The 24638-nt window shown below is 42.8% G+C and overlaps 1 protein-coding gene across 11 annotated transcripts in view; it reads left to right on the top strand.

Moving 5' to 3' along the window:
- The window catches only part of LOC140483855 (contactin-4-like), a 2466301-nt gene that overhangs the window by 378174 nt on the left and 2063489 nt on the right, over positions 1-24638 (top strand). The window contains exon 1 of one of the 11 annotated variants that reach the window (XM_072582601.1): positions 9849-9867. The exons of the other annotated variants lie outside the window; for them this stretch is intronic. The gene's annotated coding sequence lies outside the window, so the exon portion shown is untranslated. Of the gene's footprint in view, positions 1-9848; positions 9868-24638 lie in introns of those variants that run through there. 11 annotated transcript variants of the gene reach the window in all.

Below are 24638 nucleotides of genomic sequence, written 5' to 3'. Positions count from 1 at the left end.
AATAGACTCTAAATTGTTGTGCAACTGTCTCTTCTTGTTAAGATTCTCTGTTGTGGTTAAGTTTTACCACAGATAATTAGACAGGTCCTTCTTCTCAGCACTGAAAGGAGGATTAGTGGCAACAAAGACCCCCAGCCTCAAGCCAACACAAGTTGGTAATCTGAAATTATGACAGGCCACATCTGATGAGGTAACCGAGCACCTACAGAATAAACTGGATAAAGTTTGTAAATGTTCAGAACAATGAAAACTCAATATGTGAGAAACTAGAAAATACCAGAAGAAAGCTATTCTCTCTTCTTCGGATTGAACAAACGAATTACAAAATTGAGCGATGTCCATTGGCTGTTTAAGAGTAATATATTCAGTTCCTGCAGATCAGCAATCAGATGGTCAAATATAATTTTGAAGGTTTTGGATGTAGGTTTGTTCACTAAGTTCGAAGTTTCATTTCCAGACATTTCATCATCCTACTAGGTAACATCTTCAGTGGTCTTCAGGCCCACTGTTACCTAGTAGGGTGACAAAATATCTGGAAATGAGCCTTCAAGCTCAGCGAACAAACCTACATCCAAAACCTCAACCTGAGCTACAAATCTTCTCAACACTCACTAATTTTGAAGGTGATAGTGTAAAAATGTACAGTGCATTGGTCAATTCAAGGTGTACGTATGATTCAACCTGGAATGCAAGGCAGAGTCATAAAACTAATTCCTCGTATTTGAAGGTACATCTGTGAGGATAGGCTAGAGAAATGAGCTTTCCCCCCCCCCCCCTTTTGAAGAGGAGAATTTATCAAAATGTTCCAGAAGTTGAGAGAAAGTTGAAAAGTGCTATTTTGAAGCATGCAATAAAAAGTCGGAGCAGAGATGCTGGGTTGTAACCAATGGGAGTTAAAGCAAAGATTGACAAGTACTTGTAAGTGTAAGGAGACAAAACCTTTGCAGCCAACTGAGAGACTGTCAGGTGTTGTGATTGGAGAACAATATTTCTGACATTTTGATTTGTTTAAAATGATATATGATATAAAAAAAAAGAATTATTGGACGGAGGTGAGATTTTTCACTTTAAACTTGTGTCTACTCTCAGAAGAAAAGTCCTGTTGTGCAGCAAATAGTAACTGTACTTATTGAAACCACAACTGTATTTAGTGAGAGAAAATATTATTTGTCTCTCACATTTTCAAGGTTGAAAATGATTGCCACAAAGCTGAATACAGCAACATGGTTCCCTGGGCTGAAAGTATATGTGACCACAAACAGTTTTAATGTTCAATAAACATCTACAGCAGCTGCTTACAAGAAAGCACAGCCTTGGTTATATATGGTGATGAAGAACAAGCCCCTGAATCAAGGTCATTTTTTATGAAATTGGTTTTGGGATCAGTACACTTCTACCTCACTACTTCACTAACCCTGGCCAGCAAAACAAAATGGGAGGAATTAATAACTGGGTTTCACATAGTTACACAGGAACTTAGGAATGAAAAGCAGGAATAGGCCCTTCGAGCCAACTTCACCATTCATTATGACCATGGCTGATTGGTGATGCAGAATAACTAAATGAAGCATTCAATACCTACAGTGCACTTGCAGTGTTAAAGAGTTTATTGATGTTACACCATTGGGAAAACAAATACCTCTCGAGGTCCAGAAGCTTCTTCACTGAACAAAGGAAGACAAAATCTTTTATGCATTTGTTTTCAGTCCACCTTTGAGTTTCCAAACCATTTGTGTTATTGATTGATTAGACATACATCCAATCAGGTCAATCATTTGACTATATGATCAGTTAATGAACATTTTGTGGTCTTGACATGATCTCATGGCCAGACCTCATTGGCCAGACACTGTTATCAGCCATCCTTGGGCTTTCACAATGCATCTTATTCAATCACATTTGAATATGCACCTGCTATTCAATCGTCCCTGCCAAAAGGCTGGGAGCTTTTCCCTACTGTTTAAGGCAGTCTGTCCACAGGAATTCAATTACATCCCTTCATGTTTGTTACATTTAAATCCCCATGATGTATAGATCTAATTGTGCATGTAGATATGATTCCAATCATCTGAAAGATTTTAACTAATGTAATTCAAGACTTTTCTCCTTCCATCTCATATTGGTTTGGATTAGCTTGCAAGAGGGCCTTCTATCAGTATTTCTGAAGGATGTGGAGAGTGTATGGACTGCAGGTGTTGGAGATCAGTGTCGAAAAGTGAAGCGCTGGCAAAGCACAGCAGCTCAGGCAGAATCCGAGGAGCAGGATGGTCGACCTTTCAGGCATAAGCCCTTCGTCAGAAATGTGGGGCTGGGGCGGAAGGGCGCTGAGAGATAAATAGGAAGGGGAGTGGGGCTGGGCGATAGGCAGCTTTGAAGGCGATAGGTAGATGCAGGTGGGGAGGTGATGGTGATAGGTCGGAGCGGAGGGTGGAGAGGATGGGTTGGAAGGAAGATGGAGAGGTGCAACAATTCGAGAGGATGGTGCCAAGTTGGAGGGTTAGAACTGGGATAATGTGGGGGGAGGGGAGATGAGGAAACTGGTGATGTTGATGCTGTGTGGTTAGAGGGTCCCAAGGTGGAAGTTGAGGCGTTCTTCCTCCAGGCATCAGGTAGCTAAGATTTAACGACTAAGGAGGCCCAGGACTTGCATGTCTTGGGAGGAGGAGTTGACGTGATCGGCCAGAAGGCACTGGGGTTTTTTGGTGTGTGTGTCCCAGAGATGTTCTCAGGAAGTTGGTATCCTATCTCCCCAATGTAGAGGAGACTTCCTCAAGAGCAACAGACACAGTAGATGAAGTATTTGGATGTGCAGCACAATCTCTGCTGGATGTGGAAGGATATTTTGGGGCCTTGGATGGAGGTGAGGGGGGGGGAAGTGTGGGCATAGAGGTTACACCTCTTGTGGTGGCAAGGAAAGGTGCTGGGAGTGGATGGTGGGTTGGTGGGGGGCGGGGGGAGTGGGGACCTAATGAGAGAGTCACAGAAGGAATAGTCTCTGCGGAATGCTGAAAAGGATGGGGAGAGAAACATATCTCTCATGGTGGGGTCTGACTGTGAGTGGCCGAAATGGCGGTGAATGATGCATTGTATCTGGAGTTTGGTGGGTGGAAGGTGAGGACCAATGGGATTCTATCCTTGCTGCAGTTGTAGGGGTGGGGTTCAAGGGTGGAGGTGCGGGAAGTGGAGGAGATGCGCTGGACGGCATTGTTGACCACGGAGGAGGGGAAATTGTAGTTCTTGAATTATGTGGCCAGCTGGTATGTTCTGGAGTGGAATTCCTCCTCCTGGGAACAAATATGGTGGAGGTGGAGGAACTGGGAGTAAGAGATAGAGTTTTTATAGGAGAGGGTGTAGGAGGAGCTGTAGTTCAGGTAGCTGTGGAATTTGGTGGGTTTGAAGTAAATGTCCATGTTGAATTGTTTGCCAGAGATGGAGATAGAGACATCAAGGAAGGGAAGGGAGGTTCCAAGGTGGTTCAGATGACCTTGAGCTCAGGGTAGAAGGGTTTTGTGAAGTTGATCAACTGTTCAACCTCCTCACTGGGGGCACGAGGTGACGACGATACAATCATTAATGTAGAGAAGGAAAAGGTGGAGAATAATGCCAGTGTAGCTATGGAGGATGGACTGTTCCAGGTATTCTGTGAAGAGGCAGGCATAGCTGGGGCATATGCATGTGGTCTGAAGGAAATGGGAGGATTCGCAGGTGAAGTTGTTGAGGGTGAGGACCGGTTTAGCCAATTGAATGAGTGTGTCAGTGGAAGAGTACTGGTTGAGCCAGTGGGAGAGGAAGAAACATAGGGCTTAGAGGCCTTTACCATGGTGCATGGACATGTACAGGGACTGGATGTCGATGGCGAAGATGAGGTGTTGGGGGCTGGGGAAACAAAAGTCATGGAGGAGGTGGAGGGCATGGGTGTTGTTTCCAAATATCTGTGGGGAGTTCCTGGATGAAGGGGAACAGGATGGTATCAAGATATGAGGAGATAAGTTTGATTGAGCAGCAGGCGGAGACAATGGGTTGATTAGGGCAATCAGGTTTGTGGATTTTAAGTAAGAGGTAGAACTGGTTGGTGTGGTTTTCTGGGACTAGTCGATTGGAGGCTGTTAGTGGGAGATTGGCTGAAATGATGAGGTGGTGGATGGTTTAGTGATGGGAGGTGAGATTGTGGTTGAGGGGGCAATAGGAGGAGGTGTCTGTGAGTTGACACTTGGCTTCAGTGGTGTAGAGATAAGTGCGCCAAGCTACCACTACGGGTATCCTTATCCGCTGGTTTAATGGTGAGGTTGGGGTTGGAATGGGAGGAGTAGAGGACTGCGGGTTGCAAGGATGGGAGGTTGGAGTGGGTGAGATGGGTGAACATGTTGTGGTGGTCAATGTCATGGCGGTAGTTGGAAATGAAGAGATAGTGAGAAGGTAATAGACTATCATTGAGAGTCCACATGGATGGGGTGTATTGGAGGCAGGAGAAGGGGTCCTCTGAGGGTGGGTAGGAATCCTGATGGAAAAAATAAGCATGGAGGTGGCAGAAGAAAAATTCGATGTCGCAATGTGTATGGAATTTGTTGATCCGGTAGCGTAGTGGGATGAAACTGATACCTTTATTGAGGACAGATCGTTCATCCTCAGTGCGGGGGAGGTCTGGGGAAATGGTAAAGACGCGGTAAGCCTGGGGACTATAATCTGGTGTAGAGTTGGAGTTGGGGCTGGAGACTGTCTCTAGAGTGGGTGTGGTCATGGTATCGTGGGTGATGTCACCAAAGGAAGTGATGCTCACCTGGGGGGGGGGGGGGGGTCAGGGGTGTGTAAGCAATACATTCGGTGGCATCCGCGGGGTAGAAGTGACGTCCCATGTAATACTCTTGGTGTCTTTGGGAGCAGTACTTCCATCAGTGGTGTTCCAATGAGTGACGTTGGTGAGGGCGGAAGTGGCTAAGGCAGCAGCCATCACTGGGCCGAAAGTGACGCGACAGGCAGCCTTTGTGGTGGTTTTGGCTGCGATCGAAGAAGTGGTGGTCCTGGCGACAATCTAAAGGATGTCCCTTATCAAAACTATCTGTGTGTAACCAGTGACTACATTTTTGCTTCTTCTTAATAAGATCCTATTGTGTGGCTTTTTTCTGAGATGTTTATTACGAATATAAAGGCCATAATTCAGCTAACGATCTTCTTTAGCCATTTTATGCCAACTATAAACCATAGGCAGCAAGTTTATGTTAATAAAGAATGTGGGCGGCCCTCACATTTATAATGGGAAGTGAAGTATTACAGTTTCAATCACGAGGGCAATGTTAAAGTGGCTGATATCAACTTTCAAAATGACAGTAGTCTCCATTTTTAAATTTATTCATCAGAGTTGTCTTTTGTTTTCGCCCGAACACTGGTCATTTATCTTAATATCCTGTTCCTGCTTTTATAGAATCATAAATTCATCGAGTCATAAGGCATGGAAATAGACCCTTCAGTCCAACTAGTCCATGCTGTCCATGTTCCCAAACAAAACAAGTCCCACTTGCCTGGATTTGGCCCCATATCCTTCCAAACCTTTCCTATTCATGAACTAATCCAAATGTCTTTTAAACCTTGTAACTGTACCTGTATCCACCACATCCTCAGACAGTTCATTGTACACTTGAACCACTCTCTGTGTCTCACTTTAAAAATAAGTCCCCTAGCTTTGAGCTCCCCCACCAGAGGGAAAAGACCCTTGTCATTCACCTTATCTCTGCCCCTCATGATTTTATAAGCCTCAGTAGGACAGCCCTCAACCTCCTGCACCCCAGTGAAAAACAAATTCAAGCCTTTCCAGCCTATTTTTATATCTTAAGCCCTTCATTCCCAGAAACATCCTGGTAACCCTTTTCTTAGCCCTGTCCAGTTTAATTATATCCCTCCTACAACAGAGTGACTAGAGCCAGTACTCCAGAAGAGGAATCACCAACATCCTGTACAATCTCAGCATGACGTTTCAAATTCTATACTCAAAGGTCTGAGCAATGGAGGCAAGGGGAACCCTAGTGCTTCTAATTCTTTCTTGAAATCAATGCTTTGGCCTTGGCTGTTTTTGCTATGGTAGTGAATTCCATAATCTCACCACTCTCTGGGTGAAGAAATTTCTCCTCATCTGTCCTAAATGGTTTACCCCATTTACTTCAAAAAGGAATTGAAAGATTAAACGGTTTAGAAGTATTTAAGGGAATCCTCACCTTTGTCAATGTAACTCTCGAGGTATTCATGTCAGGTTGCTTTTGAGCTAGCCTTTTCACTGATTGGATAGGCATTTTTCTGTTTTGTACAATGTGCTGATGAAGATTAAGGACTATAAGTATGCAAGTTAGCTCGCTGAGGCTGAAGGTTTGTTTTCAGATGCTTTGTTACCATACGAGGTAACATCTTCAGTGAGTCTCTGGTGAAGCCCTGGTGATATGTCCTGCTTCTCTTTTTATAGGTCTTAGTTTCTTAAGTTGGGTGATGTCATTTCTGGTTCTTTTTTCAAGAGAAGGTAGACAGGGGTCTAAGTCAATGTGTTTATTGATGGAGTCCTGGTTCGAATGACATGCCTCTAAGAATTCTCGTGTGTATCCTTGTTTCGCCTCTCCTAGGATGTGTGTGTTTATTAGTCGCTGTTGAAGTGTGTTGGTAGGTTTGTCAGTTACCATGATGCCAAGGGGTCTGAGGAGTCTGGAAGTCATTTCTGATATGTCTTTAGAACATAGAATAATACAGTGCAGAACAGGCCCTTCGGCCCTAGATGTTGTGCCGACCTGAGAACTATTCTCATCACGTCCTCCGACACTATCCCAAAATCATCAACGTGCTTATCTTAGGATTGTTTAAATCTCTCTAATGTGGCTGAGTTACTACATTAGCAGGTAGTGCATTCCATGCCCTTACCACTCTCTGTGTAAAGAACCTGCCTCTGACATCTGTCTTAAAGCTATCACCCCTCAATTTGTAGTTAGGCCCCCTAGTTCATGCTGAAATCATCATCCTAGGAAAATGACTTTCACTGTCTACCATATCTAATCCTCTGATCATCTTGTATGTCTGTATCAAATCCCCTCTTAGCCTTTTTCTAGCCAATGAGAACAGGTTCAAGTCTCTCAGCCTTTCCTCATAAGACTTTCCCTCCAGACCAGGCCACATCCTGGTAATTCTCCTCTGCACCTTTTCCAATGCTTCCACATCCTTCCCGAAATATGGGGACCAGAACTATACACAATACTCCAAGTGTGGCTGCCCCAGCATTTTGTATAGTTGCAGCATGATATTGCATCTCCAGAACTCAATCCCTCTACGAATGAAAACTAACATACCGTATGCCTTCTTAACAGCACTATCCACCTGGGTGGCAACTTTCAGGGATCTATGTACATGGACTCCGAGATCCCTCTGCACATCCACACTACCAAGAACCTTTCCATTGACCCAGTACTCTGCCTTCCTGTTATTCTTTTGAAAGTGCATCACTTCACATTTAGCTGCATTGAACTCCATTTGCCACCTCTCAGCCCAATTCTGCAATTTATCCAAGCCCCCCTGCAACCTGTAACATTCTTCCACACTGTCCACTACTCCATTGACTTTAATGTCATCTACAAATTTACTAATCCATCCACCTATGCTTGCGTCTAAGTCATTTATAAAAATGACAAACAGCAGTGATCCCAAAGCAGATCCTTGTGGCACACCACTAGTAACCGGACTTCAGGCTGAATATTTTTCATCAACCACCACTTCTTTCAGAAAGCCAGTTTCTAATCCAAACTGCTAAATCACCCTCAATTCCATCCTCTGCATTTTCTCCAAAAACCTACCATGTGGAACCTTAGCAAAGGCTTTATTGAAGTCTATGTGTACCACGTCAACTACCCTACCCTCATTTATATGCTTGGTCACCTTCTCAAAAACTCAATGAGGTTTGTGAGACACGACCTGCCCTTGACGAAACCATGTTGACTATCTGAAATCAAATTGTTGCTTGCCAGATGGTTATAAATCTTATCTCTTATAATCCTTTCCAAAATCTTTCCTACAACAGAAGTAAGGCTCACTGGTCTATAATTACCTGGGTCATCTCTGCTGCCCTTCTTGAACAAGGGCACAACATTTGCAATCCTCCAATCCTCAGGTACTAAACCTGTAGACAATGACGACTCAAATATCAAAGCCAAAGGCTCTGCTATCTCCTCCCTAGCTTCCCAGAGAATCCTCGGATAAATCCCAAATGGCCCAGGGGACTTGTCTACTTTATCTCCTTCTAGAATTGATAACACTTGCGCGTAACTAACCTCAATCCTTTCTGGTCTAATATCTCGTACCTCATTCTTCTCCTCTACAATATTCTCCTTTTCCTGAGTCAAAATCAATGAGAAATGTTTGTTTCACACCTCTCTGATCTCTACAGGGTCCACATTCAACTTCTCACTTCTGTCTTTGATTGGCCCTATTCCTACCCTAATCATCCTTTTATTCCTCACATACCTATAGAAAGCTTTAGGGTTCTCCTTTATTCTATTTGCTCAAGACTGCTCATGTCCTCTCTTTGCACTTCTTAACTCTCTCTTTAAATCCTTCCTAGCTGACCTGTAACTCTTTGATGTCAGATAATGTGGCTCTAGTTTTTGGTTGCATTGTGTCTGTGTGTTTGGGTTTGTGGTTTGTTTCTGAGGAATTGGCGGATTGTGTTTATTGGATGCCCGTTTTGCTTGAAAATGTATAGATATTTTTCTGCTGCTTTTTGCAGTTCTTGGGTGCTGCAGTGTGATGTAGCTCATTGAAATAATGTCTTGATGCAGCTCCATTTGTGGGTGTTGGGATGATTGTGTCTGAAGTTAAGTATTTGGTCTATGTGTGTTGTTTTTCTGTAGATGCTGGTTTGAAGCTCTTTGTTAACTGTATGTTCAACTGTCACATCTAGGAATGGGAGTCTGTTGACATTTTCCACTTTTGTAAATGTTATGCCTTTTGAGATGACAAAGGTGTCATTGATGTAGTGGACCACAATAACCACCTTCACCGGAGACTCTCACAGATGATGTTACCTCGCATGGTGACAAAAAATGTGAAAACAAACCTTCCAGCTCAGCGAGCTAACTTACATACTTATTATCAACTTGAGCAACAAATCTTCTCAAAAATCATTAAGGACTGTTTCACTGAATTTATTTGTTCTGAATTACTGAATGTAAGGGAATGTTACTGGATGGTCAATTAGGGTTTCCAAATTGGGGTGGGGGCAGAGTGGCAGCAAAGACTTCCATAGATTGCGATGAAAGGATGCAGGTGACCTTGCAGGATGTAAAGTTTAAAGTATTTACATTTCAATAGCATGTCAATCATATCTCTACACCTCTGTTTGCTGTGAGATTTGGAGCTCAGTACTGGATTGCTAGTGCCAGTGAAAGGCTCCGTGGCTCTAAATCTTTTTAAACTGCTCCAATGACCTCACCGTTATGATTATGTTTACTCTACACACAGCCATCTGGCAAGTCACTGACACTCTGTTTGTGTGGCATTAGCAGCTCATTACCTTCACACGAGGACTAACGAGTAAGAAGAAATCATTTTCTGCATGTTCCACAACTTGCCATCCAAATAGCACTTTCTAGGAGATACTGTGGAGGAAGAAGTGAAATGGGAAGATAAAACAAGTGGATGTGGAGCCAGCCCATCAGTGCAGTGAACTGCCAGAGTTGATTGGAAGCAAATGAGAAGAGAGTAATCTGAAGAATTCCTCTCCTGTCGACAGTGTCAGTGCTCTCTCTTTCAATTAAGCCCAGTCTTGGCGTTCACCACATCAGCTACCTTCAACCTGTGCCATTTTGTGGATGTTCCAATTCACTCAACAAGATTATGAAGTCAAAGGTATACCACAGCTTCTGTTTGTGTCTGTCAGTATGCAGAATTTTCACTGAAATTTTCCTGTTGCCAAAGACTTGAAGAGATCTAGGTTGCCTTTAAATGGATTCCACATTCTATGAAATTAACAGCCCCAGTTAGGTTCAGTTGAATAGCACTGTTTCATATTCTTAAATTAATGAGGTGCATGAATTCAATGTTATATTTGTTAAATGCTCTAAACATGGCACCCATTAATTTGTTTGCAGCAATATATTACATACATAAATGTATTTTATAAAATCCTTTAGAACATGCATTAACCTTAAAACAATACTGTTTACAAGATTAACTGTGAAAATACTATGTTTTCAAAGTTGTTTCATAAGCTTGACTGGTGCAATAACATCCATTGCATTACATTATGTGATAGCTTATAGTTTGTGCATAACGTGACAAGCTGTTTTCAGGGGTTTAAACATTTAAATATTTTGTTTTTGAGATATGTTCCTCATTGCACATAAATGTTTCAAGTTTTGCATGTGGTAAGCTAGTGACGGTTTCTCGTTGCCAATGATCTTAATATTTTTTTGAAAAATACTTTATATGTCAATGGCTCTCAAGTCTGGTAAATGTAGTATTTAAAACACTTGGACTTGCTGTTTTAAGTCAAATGGAGCTGCAGGAGATAGGGGAGATGCTAAACAAGTATTTTGTATCAGTGTTTACTATGGAAAAGTACATGGAAGATATAGAATGTAAGGAAATAATGGTAAAATCTTGAAAAATGTCTATATTACAGAGGAGGAAGTGCTGGATGTCTTGAAATGCATAAAAGTGGATAAATCCCCAGGACCTGATCAGGCATATCCTAATAGATTGCTGTGACTCTTGCTGAGATATTTGTATCATCGATACTCACAGGTTACCTCAGATTACAACGGGATCTTGATCAGATGGGCCAATGGGCTGAGGAGTGGCAGATGGAGTTTAATTTAGATAAATACGAAGTACTGCATTTTGAGAAAGCAAATCTTAACAGGACTTACACACTTAATGGCAAGGTCCTAGAGAGTGTTGCTGAACAAAGAGACCTTGGAGTGCAGGTTCAGAACTCCTTGAAAGTGGAGTCACAGGTAGGTAGGATAGTGAAGAAGGTATTTGGTATGCTTTCCTTTATTGGTCAGAGGATTGAGTACAGGAGTTGGGGGTCATGTTGCAGCTGTACAGGACATTGGTTCAGATACTTTTGTAATATTGCGTGCAATTCTGGTCTCTTTCCTATTGGAAGGATGTTGTGAAACTTGAAAGGGTTCAGAAAAGATTTACAAGGATGTTGCCAGGGTTAGAGGATTTGAGCTATAGGGAGAGGTTGAATAGGCTAGGACTGTTTTCCCTAGAGCGTTGGATGCTGAGGGGTGACCTTGTGGAGGTTTATAAAATCATGAGGGGCATGAATAGGATAAGTAGACAAGGTCTTTTCCCTGGGGTGGGAGATTCCATGACCAAGAAGGCATAGGTTTAGGGTGTGAGGGGAAAGATATAAAAGAGACCGAAGGGGTGCTGGCAGGGGAGGCCAGATTGGGTTGGGAAAACTGGTCAGTATGGACAAGTTGGGTTGAAGGGTCTGTTTCCGTGTTGTACATCCCTAGGACTCTATGACCTATGTATAATGCATGTACGTGAGGAACATTGCAAATGAATAGATAATTTGGCCTTTCCTGATAGCTCAAGCTTTAAATCTCAGCAACAGAAAAGAATTTGATTTATGTTGCTGCTTAAGGACTTTCTTTCTGCTAGCGTTGTAATTTTTTTTCTCAGTCCTGCCCCGTCAGTTTGCTCTGCTCCATATATATTTGTCAGTCGCAACAATTTCTATTGGGGATTCCAGATCCTCTTGATCAAAGGAAATTTCCGTTATGAAACCAAATACTATGTTCTACCAATTAGGTGCATTAAGCCCCTCAAGCCTGCTCCATCATTTAATAAGATCATGACGAATCTGATGGTAACCTTTCTGTACATTCCTACCTGTCCCTGATATCCTTTCACCACCTCACTTAACAAGCATCTATCCACTTCTGCTTAAAAATATTCAAGAAGTGGATTGATTGTCAGGAAAAGAGTTCTGAAACCCTCTATTATTAGAAAAAAACACAGTCAGACTTCACCACCTAAAATATATATCCCACCCCACTCCTATCTGCATTCCAAAGGGACTGTTCCCTCTGCAACTCCCTTGTTCGGTCACAGTCCCCCACCAACTCTCTTTCCACATCTGGCACCTTCCCTTGCTGCTGTAAGAGGTGCAAACCTGCGTGCACACGTCCCCCCCTCACCTCCATCCAATCATTCCAAATCTGGCAGAGACTTACTTGCATATCCTCGATACTCATTTACTGCATTGGTTGCTCTTGATGTGGTGTCCTCGACATCAAAGAGACCGAGGGCAAACTTGTGCAATGGTTCAGGGAACATCTCTGGTCTTTACGCACCAACCAACCCCACCTTCCTGTAGCCACCCACTCCAATTCCCCCTCCCACTCCCTCCATGACCTGTCCTATCTGTCCATCTTCCTTCTCACCTATCCATTCCACACTTCCCACCAACCTATCACAATCAACTGCTACCTTCACTCACCTATCAACATCCCAATACCTTTCCCCTAGCCCCACCTCTCATTTATTTCTCAGGCTCCACTCCCTCCCCAGTCCTGATGAAGGGTTGTGCCCGAAACTTTGACTGTCTTGCTCCTCCGATGTTGCCAAGCCTGCTGTGCTTTTTCCAGTGCCACACTTTATCGAAAAAAAATCATGTCATCTCTGTTTTAAATGAGTGTCCCCTTTTGTTTTAAGCAGCAACCCATTTCTCTAGATTCTCTCAGAAGAGGAAATATCCTCTCCACATGTACCCAATTAAGACCCCTCAGAATTTTGTATGTTTCAATAAAGTTGCCATAATAATTTCCTAAAGTCTCGCTGGTCCAAGCCTCACCTGACTCGCTTTTCTTCATAAGTCAGCTTCCTCTAAGGTATTTCTTAGGACTTCTCCAAAGCATTTTTACCCTTCCTCCACATGAGGTGACCAATACTATGCATTTTTAAAAATATTCATTTGTGGAACTTGGGTGTCGCTGGCTGGCCAGCATTGATAACCCCCATCCCTATTTGCCCTTGAGAAGGTGATGGTGAACTGTCTTCTTGAAGTGTTGTAGTCCACTTGCTGCCCTTGTCCTCCTAGGTGGAAATGGTCGTGAGTTTGGAAGGTGCGTCGAAGGATCTTTGGTGAATTTCGGAAGTGCATCTTGTAGATGGTACATACTGCTGCTACTGAGCGCCGGTGGTGGGGGATTGAATGCCTGTAGATATAATGCCAATCAAGTGAGTTGTTTTGTCCTGGATGGTGTCAAGCTTCTTGAGTATTGTTGGAACTGCACCCACCCAGGCAAGTTGGGAGTATTTCATCACACTCATGTCTTGTGTCTTGTAGATGGTGGATAGATTTTGAGGTATCAGGAGGTGAGTTAGTCGCCACATTATCCCTAGTTTCTGACCTGTGTTCCTCAGCATTCCAGATATGCTCTCATGACTGCCTTGTAAAATTGAATTGCAGCATTCCTATGTTTGTGTTAAATTCCTCTTGTAATAATCAATAGCATCCTATTAATTTTCCTAATTACTTGCTATACCAGAATCTTAAGCTTTGATGATTGAAGCATGAGGACACCCAGATCCCTCTGCCTCATGGAGATTTGTAATCTTTGTCACTATTTGGAAAACAAATTTGTTTTTTATGCTTCCCTGAATGGAAAATTTCACATCTCAACTTGCAAAAATGGGGGAGGCAATGGCTCAGTGGTATTATCACATGGACTTTTAATCCAGGGGACCCGGGTTTGAATCCTGCCATGGCAGATAGTGTAATATGAATTCAATAAATATCTGGAATTAAGAGTCTTATGATGCCAATAAGTACACTGTCAATTGTCAGAAAAACCCATCTGGTTCATTAATCCCTTTTAAGCAAGGAAACTGCCATCCTTACCTGGTTTGGCCTACATGTGACAGCAGTGTGGTTGACTGTTAACTGTCCTCTGGCCAACTAGGGATGGGCAATAAATGGAAGTCTAGCCAGCAATGCCCACATCCTCGAAATGAATGAATTAAAAAAAAGAACACAATTGCTTCATCTGTTAACTTAGTGGGAGATGTATTGCAAATTTATTTACTTAAGTTACTTTGACTATTTTTCATTTTGTTTTATTACTCCTGTGAAACTATCAAGTGAAGGAATAGCACCACTGGTGAGAAAGGAACATTGTTGTTCTCTTTGAATATGATGATTTTAAAATTTTTTTCATGGATAAATGCAATGAGAATATAGATCAGTCATGATCAAATGGGAGGCTGAATGGCCTGCTTCTTGTGTTGCTATGTTTCTAACACAGAATATTGACAAGGGATATCTCCAGCACTTTTTGTTTTCAGTTCAGATGCCAGCATCTGCAGGAATTTGCTCCCAGACCCTAAAAGGAGTCTTGGATCCGTGTGGCATGTTCGTGTAGTTTGTACTCCTGTCTCAGCTCTTAGAGAAAATCTGCATGGAAGTTTTGACAGAAACAATATAGGCAGGTAGCACTGGATCAGGTCTGAAATTGCAGAGAAGAATTTGTGCAATCCCTATGACACCTTTAACAGGCTCTCATAAATCAAACTTTTAACCACATGCCTCAAGGTCAGAGATTTGTAGCTGTCTGCTTCAAATAATGGTTGCTTGTAACCTACCCATTATTAATCATGACATATTTTGAGTCCCATATATCCCCTATCATCAAATATACTGTTACCCAGGACAACAACATGAATATTCTCTCAGCACAAAGTATTAAAGCTCTGTTAATTTCTTCACATATGTTCTTATAAATGTTTAATGCATTTGGCCCTCCTTAATCAGGTTATTCTTAAGATTTTCATTGCACAGTCATCTTGTTGATTGTTCATGGGTTCAGAACATATGACTAGATTTTATATAATCGCTTTCTACACCTGCTGTGTGCACTTTGGTTTGTATGCATGGCTGCTATATTACCACTGCTTGTGTTTGTCACCATACATCATTCTTGTGCAGAGTGCAAAGTGAAAAAAAAAATGCTGGAAATACTTAACCACTCAGACAGCATCTAGGGAAATAAATGGTTCTATTTTGGGTCAATATGACCTTTCATCAGATCCATTGTCCTGAAGTATTTACATCATTTCTCTCCAAAGATGTTGCCTGACCTGCTGAATATTTCCAACAATTATTGCTTGTATTTCACATTTCTGCAGTATTTTCCAGCGTGCTGTTTTCTTAGATGCAGTGTCTGTTGTTGCATCACTTTCGATTAAAATGAGTTTGCAAAGATTGAAATAAAAACCGAAAGGACTGCGGAGGATGGAAACCGGAAACAAGAATAGGAATTGCTGGAAAAGTTCAGCAAGTCCAGCATCATCTGTGGAGAAAAATCAAATTTTATGTTTCAGGTCCAGTGACCCTACCTCTGAACTGACGGTAGTTTGGAAAAAAGTTGTTTTTTTACGCAGAAGATAGGGTGGGGGAGGAGGTAAGGAGTAAACAATAGGTTGGGGAATTGAGCCCAAAGAGACAGAACAGTTGGACAGACAAAAGTGTTGATAATAGTCATCCTAGGATAATGAATCGCTGTTAATGGGGACGATTAGTGGTGAACAATGGGTTGTGTGCAATAGCAGACCATGTGATTACAAGACCTGGTATGTGGGGGTTGGGATAACAGCATGGGAGAAAGTGCTTCAAGCCCTAAAATTGTTGAATTTGATATTGAGTCCAGAAGGCTATAGAGTTACCAAACAGAAAGTGAGGTGTTCTTCCAGCTGATATTGCGCTTTCCTAGGGCAATGCTGCAAGTATGAGATAGAAGTGTTGGACAGGGGTCAAGATGGTCTGTTGAAGTGGCAGGCAGCAGGAAGCTCAGGATATTTATGGCAGACAGAACATAGGTGTTCTGCAAAATGTTACTGAGTCTATGCTTCATTTCCCCAATGGAGAGGAGCTGTTCATTCTCCCAGGCTAATTGTTATCCATTCCCTTGTCTATCCAATTATTCTTCTCTCTCTTTGAGGTCTATCTCCAGCTAACATTTACTCCTTACCCCATCTCCCTATCCTATCTTCTGCATAAAAACCAGCTGTTTCCCAGCTACCATGAGTTCTGAGGAAGGGTCACCGGACCTGAAACATTAACTCTGATTTCTCGCCACAGGTGCTACCAGATGTGCTGAGCTTTTGTGGCAATCTCTGTTTTTGTTTTCAGTTGGCTTATACAACCAGATGCTGAAACCTCTTCAGAAAGAGAAAATTGGCATGTTAAAGAGCAGTCATTGAAACTGTTGCTCACAGCTGGTATGCTTTGTTGTCATGTGCACTTGAATCATCTGCGATCCCTTCAGGTCGAATCACTGCAACTAATCCCTTTAATTGATATGGGTCCAAGTTACTGATGCCAAATAGGGAATGATAGCCACACAGTGTTCGGCAGAAGAGAAAAATGATCTTGAGAAACAAAAGAGTTTCACCATAGAATGCAGTTGCGAGTTATGTTTTATCAAGTTGGATGGTAATCTCTTGTGAGACCTCAGGCTAAACATGGTACACATTACTCTTTAGCTATGCGGAACTTGGTACTGAAATAGCAGCAACCAAACTGTTCAGCTTCTCCCATGAGCAGACATTTATGCAGTTGAAGAGTGGGATTATTTTGGGGTATCAGTTAACCTTTTAAGGTACTGATGAACTTTATAAAAGCATAACAAACTCGATCAAAAAAAGAAACTGTTTATTAATTTCAAGTAATTCATATGCATCTGAAACAAAAACATTTCACTTTTCTGAGAGCTTAAGATATGAGATCTGAACACTCGGCTAGTACAAATGATGAACTTCCATTCACTATAAACAATATGCATAACTATGAGAGAACAGGCTTCTTAAACATCCTCTTCCAGTAGGTCCTGGTCACGTGATCTGCTATCATCATGGTATACCTCCATAGCCTATGTTCAAGTCCATCAAGAATTGGTAAACTTAACACTTTATAACATTTCATTTTGACGTTGGTGTTAAGGTGGGTGAAACAGCTTAAGGTGAGCTGGGTTCCATCCAACTAATGTAACCTGAGGCAAAGTCGCCAGTCAATTTATGTTCTACTGACCACCTCCAGGACGACAGAAAAATTTGAGTTTGGAGCCCACCCCCAGTTATGTAGATATATGCTATGGGGTGATAGCATGATCATCTCTCTCTCTCTCTCCCTGTCTTTATGTCTATGGGTCTCTCTCTCTCTCTCTCTCTCTCTCTCTCTGGTGGGCGGCACGGTGGCACAGTGGTTAGCACTGCTGCCTCACAGCGCCAGAGACCCCCGTTCAATTCCCGCCTCAGGCGACTGACTGTGTGGAGTTTGCACGTTCTCCCCGTGTCTGCGTGGGTTTCCTCCGGGTGCTCCGGTTTCCTCCCACACTCCAAAGATGTGCAGGTCAGGTGAATCGGCCATGCTAAATTGCCCGTAGTGTTAGGTAAGGGGTAGATGTAGATGTAGGGGTATGGGTGGGTTATGCTTCGGCGGGGTGGTGTGGACTTGTTGGGCCAAAGGGCCTGTTTCCACACTGTAAGTAATCTAATCTAAGTAATCTAATCTAATCTAATCTAATAACATCAGAGCAAGCCTTTTTTAGGATGAGTTTGTATCAAAATTATCACCTGAAGTAGTGAAAAGTAAATTTCCTTTGAAAGCAAAACTAATTTATGCTTCAATAATCAGCAAAATTTCACAGAAGAAGCACCCAAAAATTTGCATTTTCTTTGCTGGAGGGATGAGTGTGCCATGATTTTATTATTTACCAGAAGAGACAGAAATTGAATTGTAACAAGGTGAACTGTGTGGTACTAGCTTTTTTTTTATTATTTACTGAATGTGAATTATTAGTGGTTCCTCTCTGCTCTTCACCCAATAGATTGTTCATTTCTTCACCCTTTGCTAATGGACTAGTTTCTGCCTTGATCAGAGATTGTGTTTCATGACTCTCTATCTAAGAATAAGAGAACATATTCTGAGGACTATAACAAGGACAGCCTTTGTAAATTATTTGCAATACTGTTATGGTCTGCTAACCTGAGACAGAAACTGTGGTTTATGTACAATTTGCAACTTGTCCTCGAAAAAAGCCAAAGCAACTTTGCTTTTGTTTGAGTCATGGTTAAAATATGCAGCATATGTCCCATGAGAATTTGTCACTGATGTGTTTTATTGTTCACACAAAACTTTGAGCCACAGCCTTTATTTAGAAACATGCAATATCATTAATAAGATCTACAATCAACCTTCTCTGCATCACTGCATTTCTGAGTTTGTTTCCCCTTGCTCAGTGGCTGTCTTTGTCACTCAGCTTCTTCTTTCAGCTGGGATATGACTTTCATTATTCTTGGTATCGCTGGTAATGAGCAATCATCAGATGGCACTACAAGCCTTTCTTTGCCTTCTGTTGAACTGTGTTCATATTTCATCTAAAACATGAAAATTGAGGATTCAGGACCTTGGGTTGCGAGGAGTATAGGACTCGGTATAGGCCATTCAACCCATCAAACCAGTTCCATTGTTTATATTTTACTAAAGCTGATCATCTACCTCAATGTCGCTTTTTGGAACTACGTCTACATTATATAGTTATTTAGTCGGGAGGGAAGACAATGAGTGCATGGTATTATAGCTAGACAATTAATCCAGAGACACAAATAATGATGTGGGGACTCAGTTCGAATTCAGCCACGGCAGATGGTGATATTTGAATTCAGTGAAATAAAAAGTCTGGAATTAAGAATCTTCTGATCATCATCAGATCATTGTCAGAAAATCCATCCCGACAATCCATTGTCAGAAAAATTAATGTCCTTCAGGGAAGGAAATCTGCCATCTTCACCTGGTCTGGCCGACATGTGACTCCAGACCCACAGCAATATGGTTGACTCTCAACTGCCACATCCAATCGAATGGTGGTGGGCAATTAAACAACTCACTGGAGGAGGATGCTCCACAAATATCCTCATCCTCACTAATGGAAGAGCCCAGCACATCAGTACAAAAGTTAAAGCTGAAGATTTCACAACAATCTTCAGCCTGAAGTGCCGAGTGGATGATCTATTTTGGCCTCCTCCAGTAGTCCCCATTCTTACAGATATCAGTCTTCAGCCAATTCAATTCACTCCACATGAAATGAAGAAAGGGTTGGAAATGCCAGATACTACAAAGACTATGGGTTCTGACAACATTCTGGCAGTAGTGCTGGAGACTTGTGCTTCAAATTGGGCTGCTCCCCTAGCCAAGCTGTTCTAGTACAATTACAACACTGACATTTACCCAACAATTTGGAAAATTGCCCAAATATATCCTGTACATAAAAAGCAGGACAAATCCAACCCGGCCAATTCCAGCCCCGTCAGTCTACTGTCAATCATCAGTAAAGTGATGCAAGGTGTCATCAACAGTGCTCAGCAATAACCTGTTCAATGATGCCTAGTTTGGGTTCCACCAGGACCACTCAGCTCCTGACCTCATTAGAGCCTTGGTTCAATCATGGACTTAAGAGCTGAGTTCCAGAGGTGAGGTGAGAGTGACAGCCCTTGACATCAAGGTTGCATAGTACTAGGAAAAGAGCCCTAGTAAATCTGGAATCAATTGGTATTGGGGGCAAACTCTCTGTTGGTTTGAGTCATACCTGATATATAGGAAGATGGTCATGGTTGTTGAAGGTTAGTCATATCAGCTGCAGGATTTTTCTGCAAGGAGCTCCTCAGGGTAGTGTCCTCGGCCCAACCATCTTCAGCTGCTTCATCAATGACTTTCTCTCCATCATAAGGTCAGGAATGGGGGTGTTCACTGATGATTGTACAATGTTCAGCACTCCTCAGACACTGAAGCAATCCATATTCAAATGCAAAAAGATCCAGACAGCATCCAGACTTGGGCTAACAAGTGGCAAGAAATATTCACACCACACAAAAGCCATGCTATGACCATACCAACAAGAGGCAATCTAACCATTTCCCTTGATAACCAATAGTATTACTGTCACTGAATCCCCCCACTATCAATATCTTGGGCATTATCATTTACCAGAAATTCAACTAGATTCACCACATAAACGCAGTGGCCACAATTGAAGGTCAGAAGCCTCCAACACATCTCATCCACATCCCGCACCTCCACCCTCAGACCCCACCCCTCCAACCGTAACAAGGACAGAACGCCCCTGGTGCTCACCTTCTACCCTACCAACCTTCGCATAAACTAAATCGTCCGCCGACATTTCCGCCACCTCCAAAAAGACCCCACCACCAGGGATATATTTTCCTCCCCACCCCTTTCCGCCTTCCGCAAAGACCCTCCGTGACTACCTGGTCAGGTCCACACCCCCCTACAACCCACCCTCCCATCCTGGCACTTTCCCCTGCCACCGCAGGAACTGTAAAACCTGTGCCCACACCTCCTCTCTCACCTCTATCCAAGGCCCTAAAGGAGCCTTCCACATCCATCAAAGTTTTACTTGCACATCCACTAATATCATTTATTGTATCCATTGCTCCCAATGCGGTCACCTCTACACTGGGGAGAGTGGGCACCTCCGAGCAGAGCGCTTTAGGGAACATCTCCAGGACACCCGCACCAATCAACCACACCGCCCCATGGCCCAACATTTCAACTCCCCCTCCCACTCTGCCAAGGACATGGAGGTCCTGGGCCTCCTTCACTGCCGCTCCCTCACCACCAGACGCCTGGAGGAAGGACGCCTCATCTTCCGCCTCAGAACATTTCAATCCCAGGGCATCAATGTGGATTTCAACAGTTTCCTCATTTCCCCTTCCCCCACCTCACCCTAGTTCCAAACTTCCAGCTCAGCACTGTCCTCATGACTTGTCCGGACTTGTCCTACCTGCCTATCTCCTTTTCTACCTATCCACTCCACCCTCTCCTCCCTGACCTATTACCTTCATCCCCTCCCCCACTCACCCATTGTACTCTATGCTACTTTCTCCCCACCCCCACTCTCCTCTAGCTTATCTCTCCACGCTTCAGGCTCACTGCCTTTATTCCTGATGAAGGGCTTTTGCCCGAAACATCGATTTCGCTGCTCCTTGGATGCTGCCTGAACTGATGTGCTCTTCCAACACCACTAATCCAGAATCTGGTTTCCAGCATCTGCAGTCATTGTTTTTACCTGCTAGGAATATTGTGGCAAGTAACTCATCTCCTGACTCCCCAAAGCCTGTCCATCATCTCCAAGACACATGTTAGTAGTGTGATGGAATACTCCCAACTTGCTTGGATGAGTGCAGCTCCAATAACACTCAAGAAGCTTGACACCATCCAGGACAAAGCAGCCCGCTTGATTGGCACCACATCCATATGCATCCATTCTTTCCACCACTGACACTCAGTAGCAACAGTGTGTACTATCTACAAGATGCACGGCAGACATTCACCAAAGATCCTCAGGCAGTACCTTCCGAAACCACGACACCTTCTATCTCGAAGAAAAATGTGGAAAATTGCCTAAGTATGTCCTGTACATAAAAAAAGCACGACAAATCCAATCCAGCCAGTTACCACCCCATCAATCCCCTCTCAATCATCAGTAAAGTGATGCAAGATGTCATTAACAGTGCTTTCAAGCAGCACCTGCTCAGTGATGCCCAGGAGATACATGGGAACACCACCACCTTAACTTCTTCTCCAAGTCACTCACCATTCTGACTTGGCAATATATCACTGTGGTAAAAACAATGACTGCAGATGCTGAAAACCAAATACTGGATTAGTGGTACCTGAAGAGCACAGCAGTTCAGACAGCATCCAACGAGCAGCGAAATCGACGTTTCGGGCAAAAGCCCTTCATCCAGCACCAGTAATCCAATATATCACTGTTCCTTCTTTGTCGTTGGGTCAAAATCTTGGAATTCCCTTCCTAATGACATTGTGGGTCAAACTTCAATAAGTGGACTGCGGCAGTTCAAGAAAGCAGCTTACCGCCACCTTCTCAAGGGCAACTAGGGATGGACAATATATGCTGGCCAGCTAGTGATGCCCACATCCCACAAAATGAATAATAATTTTAAAAAAATTTAAAATAACTTTTTTCTATGTCCTGAATGTGCTCAGTCTTCTGGGTTAAAGAAGTCTTCCACAGCCTTCTGGGTTAAAGAATTCTGAAGACTCATGAGTCTCTGAAGAACTTCCTCCCCATTCTCTTTCAAATGGATCAACCCTTATCCTGAAATTCTATTGGCAGGTTTTAGGCTTACCAAGCAGGGCAAGTATGTTATACAAATCTGTCCTGTAGCATTCAGAAAGAATTTTGGAATGTTCAGTAAGATTATTCCTCATTCTATGCAACTCTAGGGAATACATACCCATTCTACTCAATCCCTCCTTCTAAAATATTACAATCCCAAGGAGGGTGATCCTCCATTGCACACCCTCCGTCAAATGCACCTATCCTTAGTTAAGAAGACCAAAACTGTATATAATACTTCAGGTGAGGTCTAACAAAGGTTCCATGCAACTATTGCAAGACATCTTTGTTGCTGCATCCTTGCAATGAAGGCCAGATACTGTTGGCCTTCCTCGTTGTTTTCTGCACGTATGTGTAACATTCTATGACTCAAACAAGAAAGCCAAAGCCCCTTTTGAGCACCCAAACTTTAAATATTTCACTATTTTAAGAAACATTCTGTTGACTTTTCTCATAACTTCACACATACAGTCAAAGAGTCAGAGATATACAGCATAGAAACAGAGCTTTCGATTCAAATCATCCATGCTGACCAGATATCTGAAATTAATCAAGTTCCATTTGTCAGCACTTGGCCTATATCCCTCTTTAGCCTTCCTAATCATATATATGTCCAGATGTTTTTTAAATGTTGTACTTGTACTGGCTTCCACCACTTCCTCTGGCAATTCATTCCATACACACACTGCCCTCTGTATGAAAACGTTGCCCCTCTTTCCCCTCTCATCTGAAACCTATGCCTTCTAGTTCTGCACTCCCCCACCCCAGGTTAATTTCAAAATATCCTCAAAGTAGTTCATTCCAGACATGCACCACCCTCATTGTGAAAAAGTTGCCCCTTAGGTCCCTTTGATCTCTTTCCCCTCTCACACTAAACCTATGCCCTCCAGTTCTGGACTCGCCCACCCCATGGAAAATACCTTGTCTAAATGCCCTATCCATGCCCCTCATGATTTTATAACCTCTGTAATGTCATCCCTCAGCCTCCGATGCTCCAGGGAAAACACCCCCATCCTATTCAGCCTCTCCCATAGCTCAAACCCTCCAGCCCTGGCAACACCCCTCTAAATCTTGCACATATTATATTCCATTTGTGAAGTTCTAGCCTATTTACTTGGCCCATCTTCATTGGCTTGGAGCCTCCTTGTATCCTCCTCACAACTGACATTCCCATCAGTTTGGTGTCATGAGCAAATCTGGAAATATTACCATTGATCTTAATATCCAAACCATTTATCTAGACTGTGAACCAACCATTGATCCTTGATGTACTGCACTTGAGTCAACTTTCCATCCTAAGAATAAGAGCTGAAAATGTGTTGCTGGAAAAGCGCAGCAGGTCAGGCAGCATCCAAGGAACAGGAGAATTGACGTTTCAGGATTCCTGAAGAAGGGCTGATGCCCGAAACATCGATTCTCCTGTTCCTTGGATCCTGCCTGACCTGCTGCGCTTTTCCAGCAACACATTTTCAGCTCTGATCTCCAGCATCTGCAGTCCTCACTTCCATCCTAAGAATAAGCCAAGTATTACTATTCTCTGCTTTCCTTTGGTTAACTAAGTCCCAGTTCATACTCGTATATTTCCCCAGCTGCATGTTCCCCAATTTTATTTACTAAGGTCCTGCGTGACAGCTTATGAGAAGCCTTCTGAAAATCCAATGACCATATTTGCAGTTTCTTCTTTTGTTAATGCTACTAGTAATATCCTCAACCAACTGCAACACGTTACTCAAACATGATTTCCCTTCCATAAACCTTAGCTGACTGTGCTTAATTTCAGGAGCAATTGAGGACTGCAGATGCTGGAGAACAGGAGAATCGATGATTCTGTGCTCTTCAGATGCTGCCTGACCAGCTGTGCCTTTCCATCACCACACTTTTTGACTGTGCTTAATTTAATTAATCTTGACAAAGTATGCTGTTTTGTATAAAATATATAAAATATTTCAAAAAACTTAGAAATATAATCCATTATTCCATACTTTATAATCAATCAAAACACTCTCCTTACAGTTGCCATGAAACTATTGAGATTTGTCGTGCTCCATGTCCCTCACTTCTTAAGTAGCAAGGTTGAATTTGCTACTTTCTATCCAAAGGAACCTTTGTAGGATCAACAGAATTTTGAAAAGTCATCATTCATCATCATCATCATTGGTGGTCTGTCGCAGACAAGAATAAACAGACAAGAATGACCCTCTTCCACTCCAAGGGCGAGTCCGTTGGTAGCTATTCAGACCAATGTGGCTACTGAAGACTCTGTTATACTTGGGTCAGAAGTTGGTCGTGGAAATAGGTGGGTGGGGCATTAATATGCCAGCGCACTCCTTTTCACATGGCTTCTGCTTTTTCCTGACTGCAGTTCTCAATGTGCTCGGCACCTTCCTGGGTGCTTCTCCTCCACTTTGGACAATCGAGAACCAGTGATTCCCAGGTGTC

Source organism: Chiloscyllium punctatum, chromosome 12, assembly GCF_047496795.1.
Source record: "Chiloscyllium punctatum isolate Juve2018m chromosome 12, sChiPun1.3, whole genome shotgun sequence".
Taxonomy (NCBI): Eukaryota; Metazoa; Chordata; class Chondrichthyes; order Orectolobiformes; family Hemiscylliidae; genus Chiloscyllium; species Chiloscyllium punctatum.
Note: the sequence above shows the minus strand (reverse complement) of the source record. Positions and strands in the feature narration are given on the sequence as shown.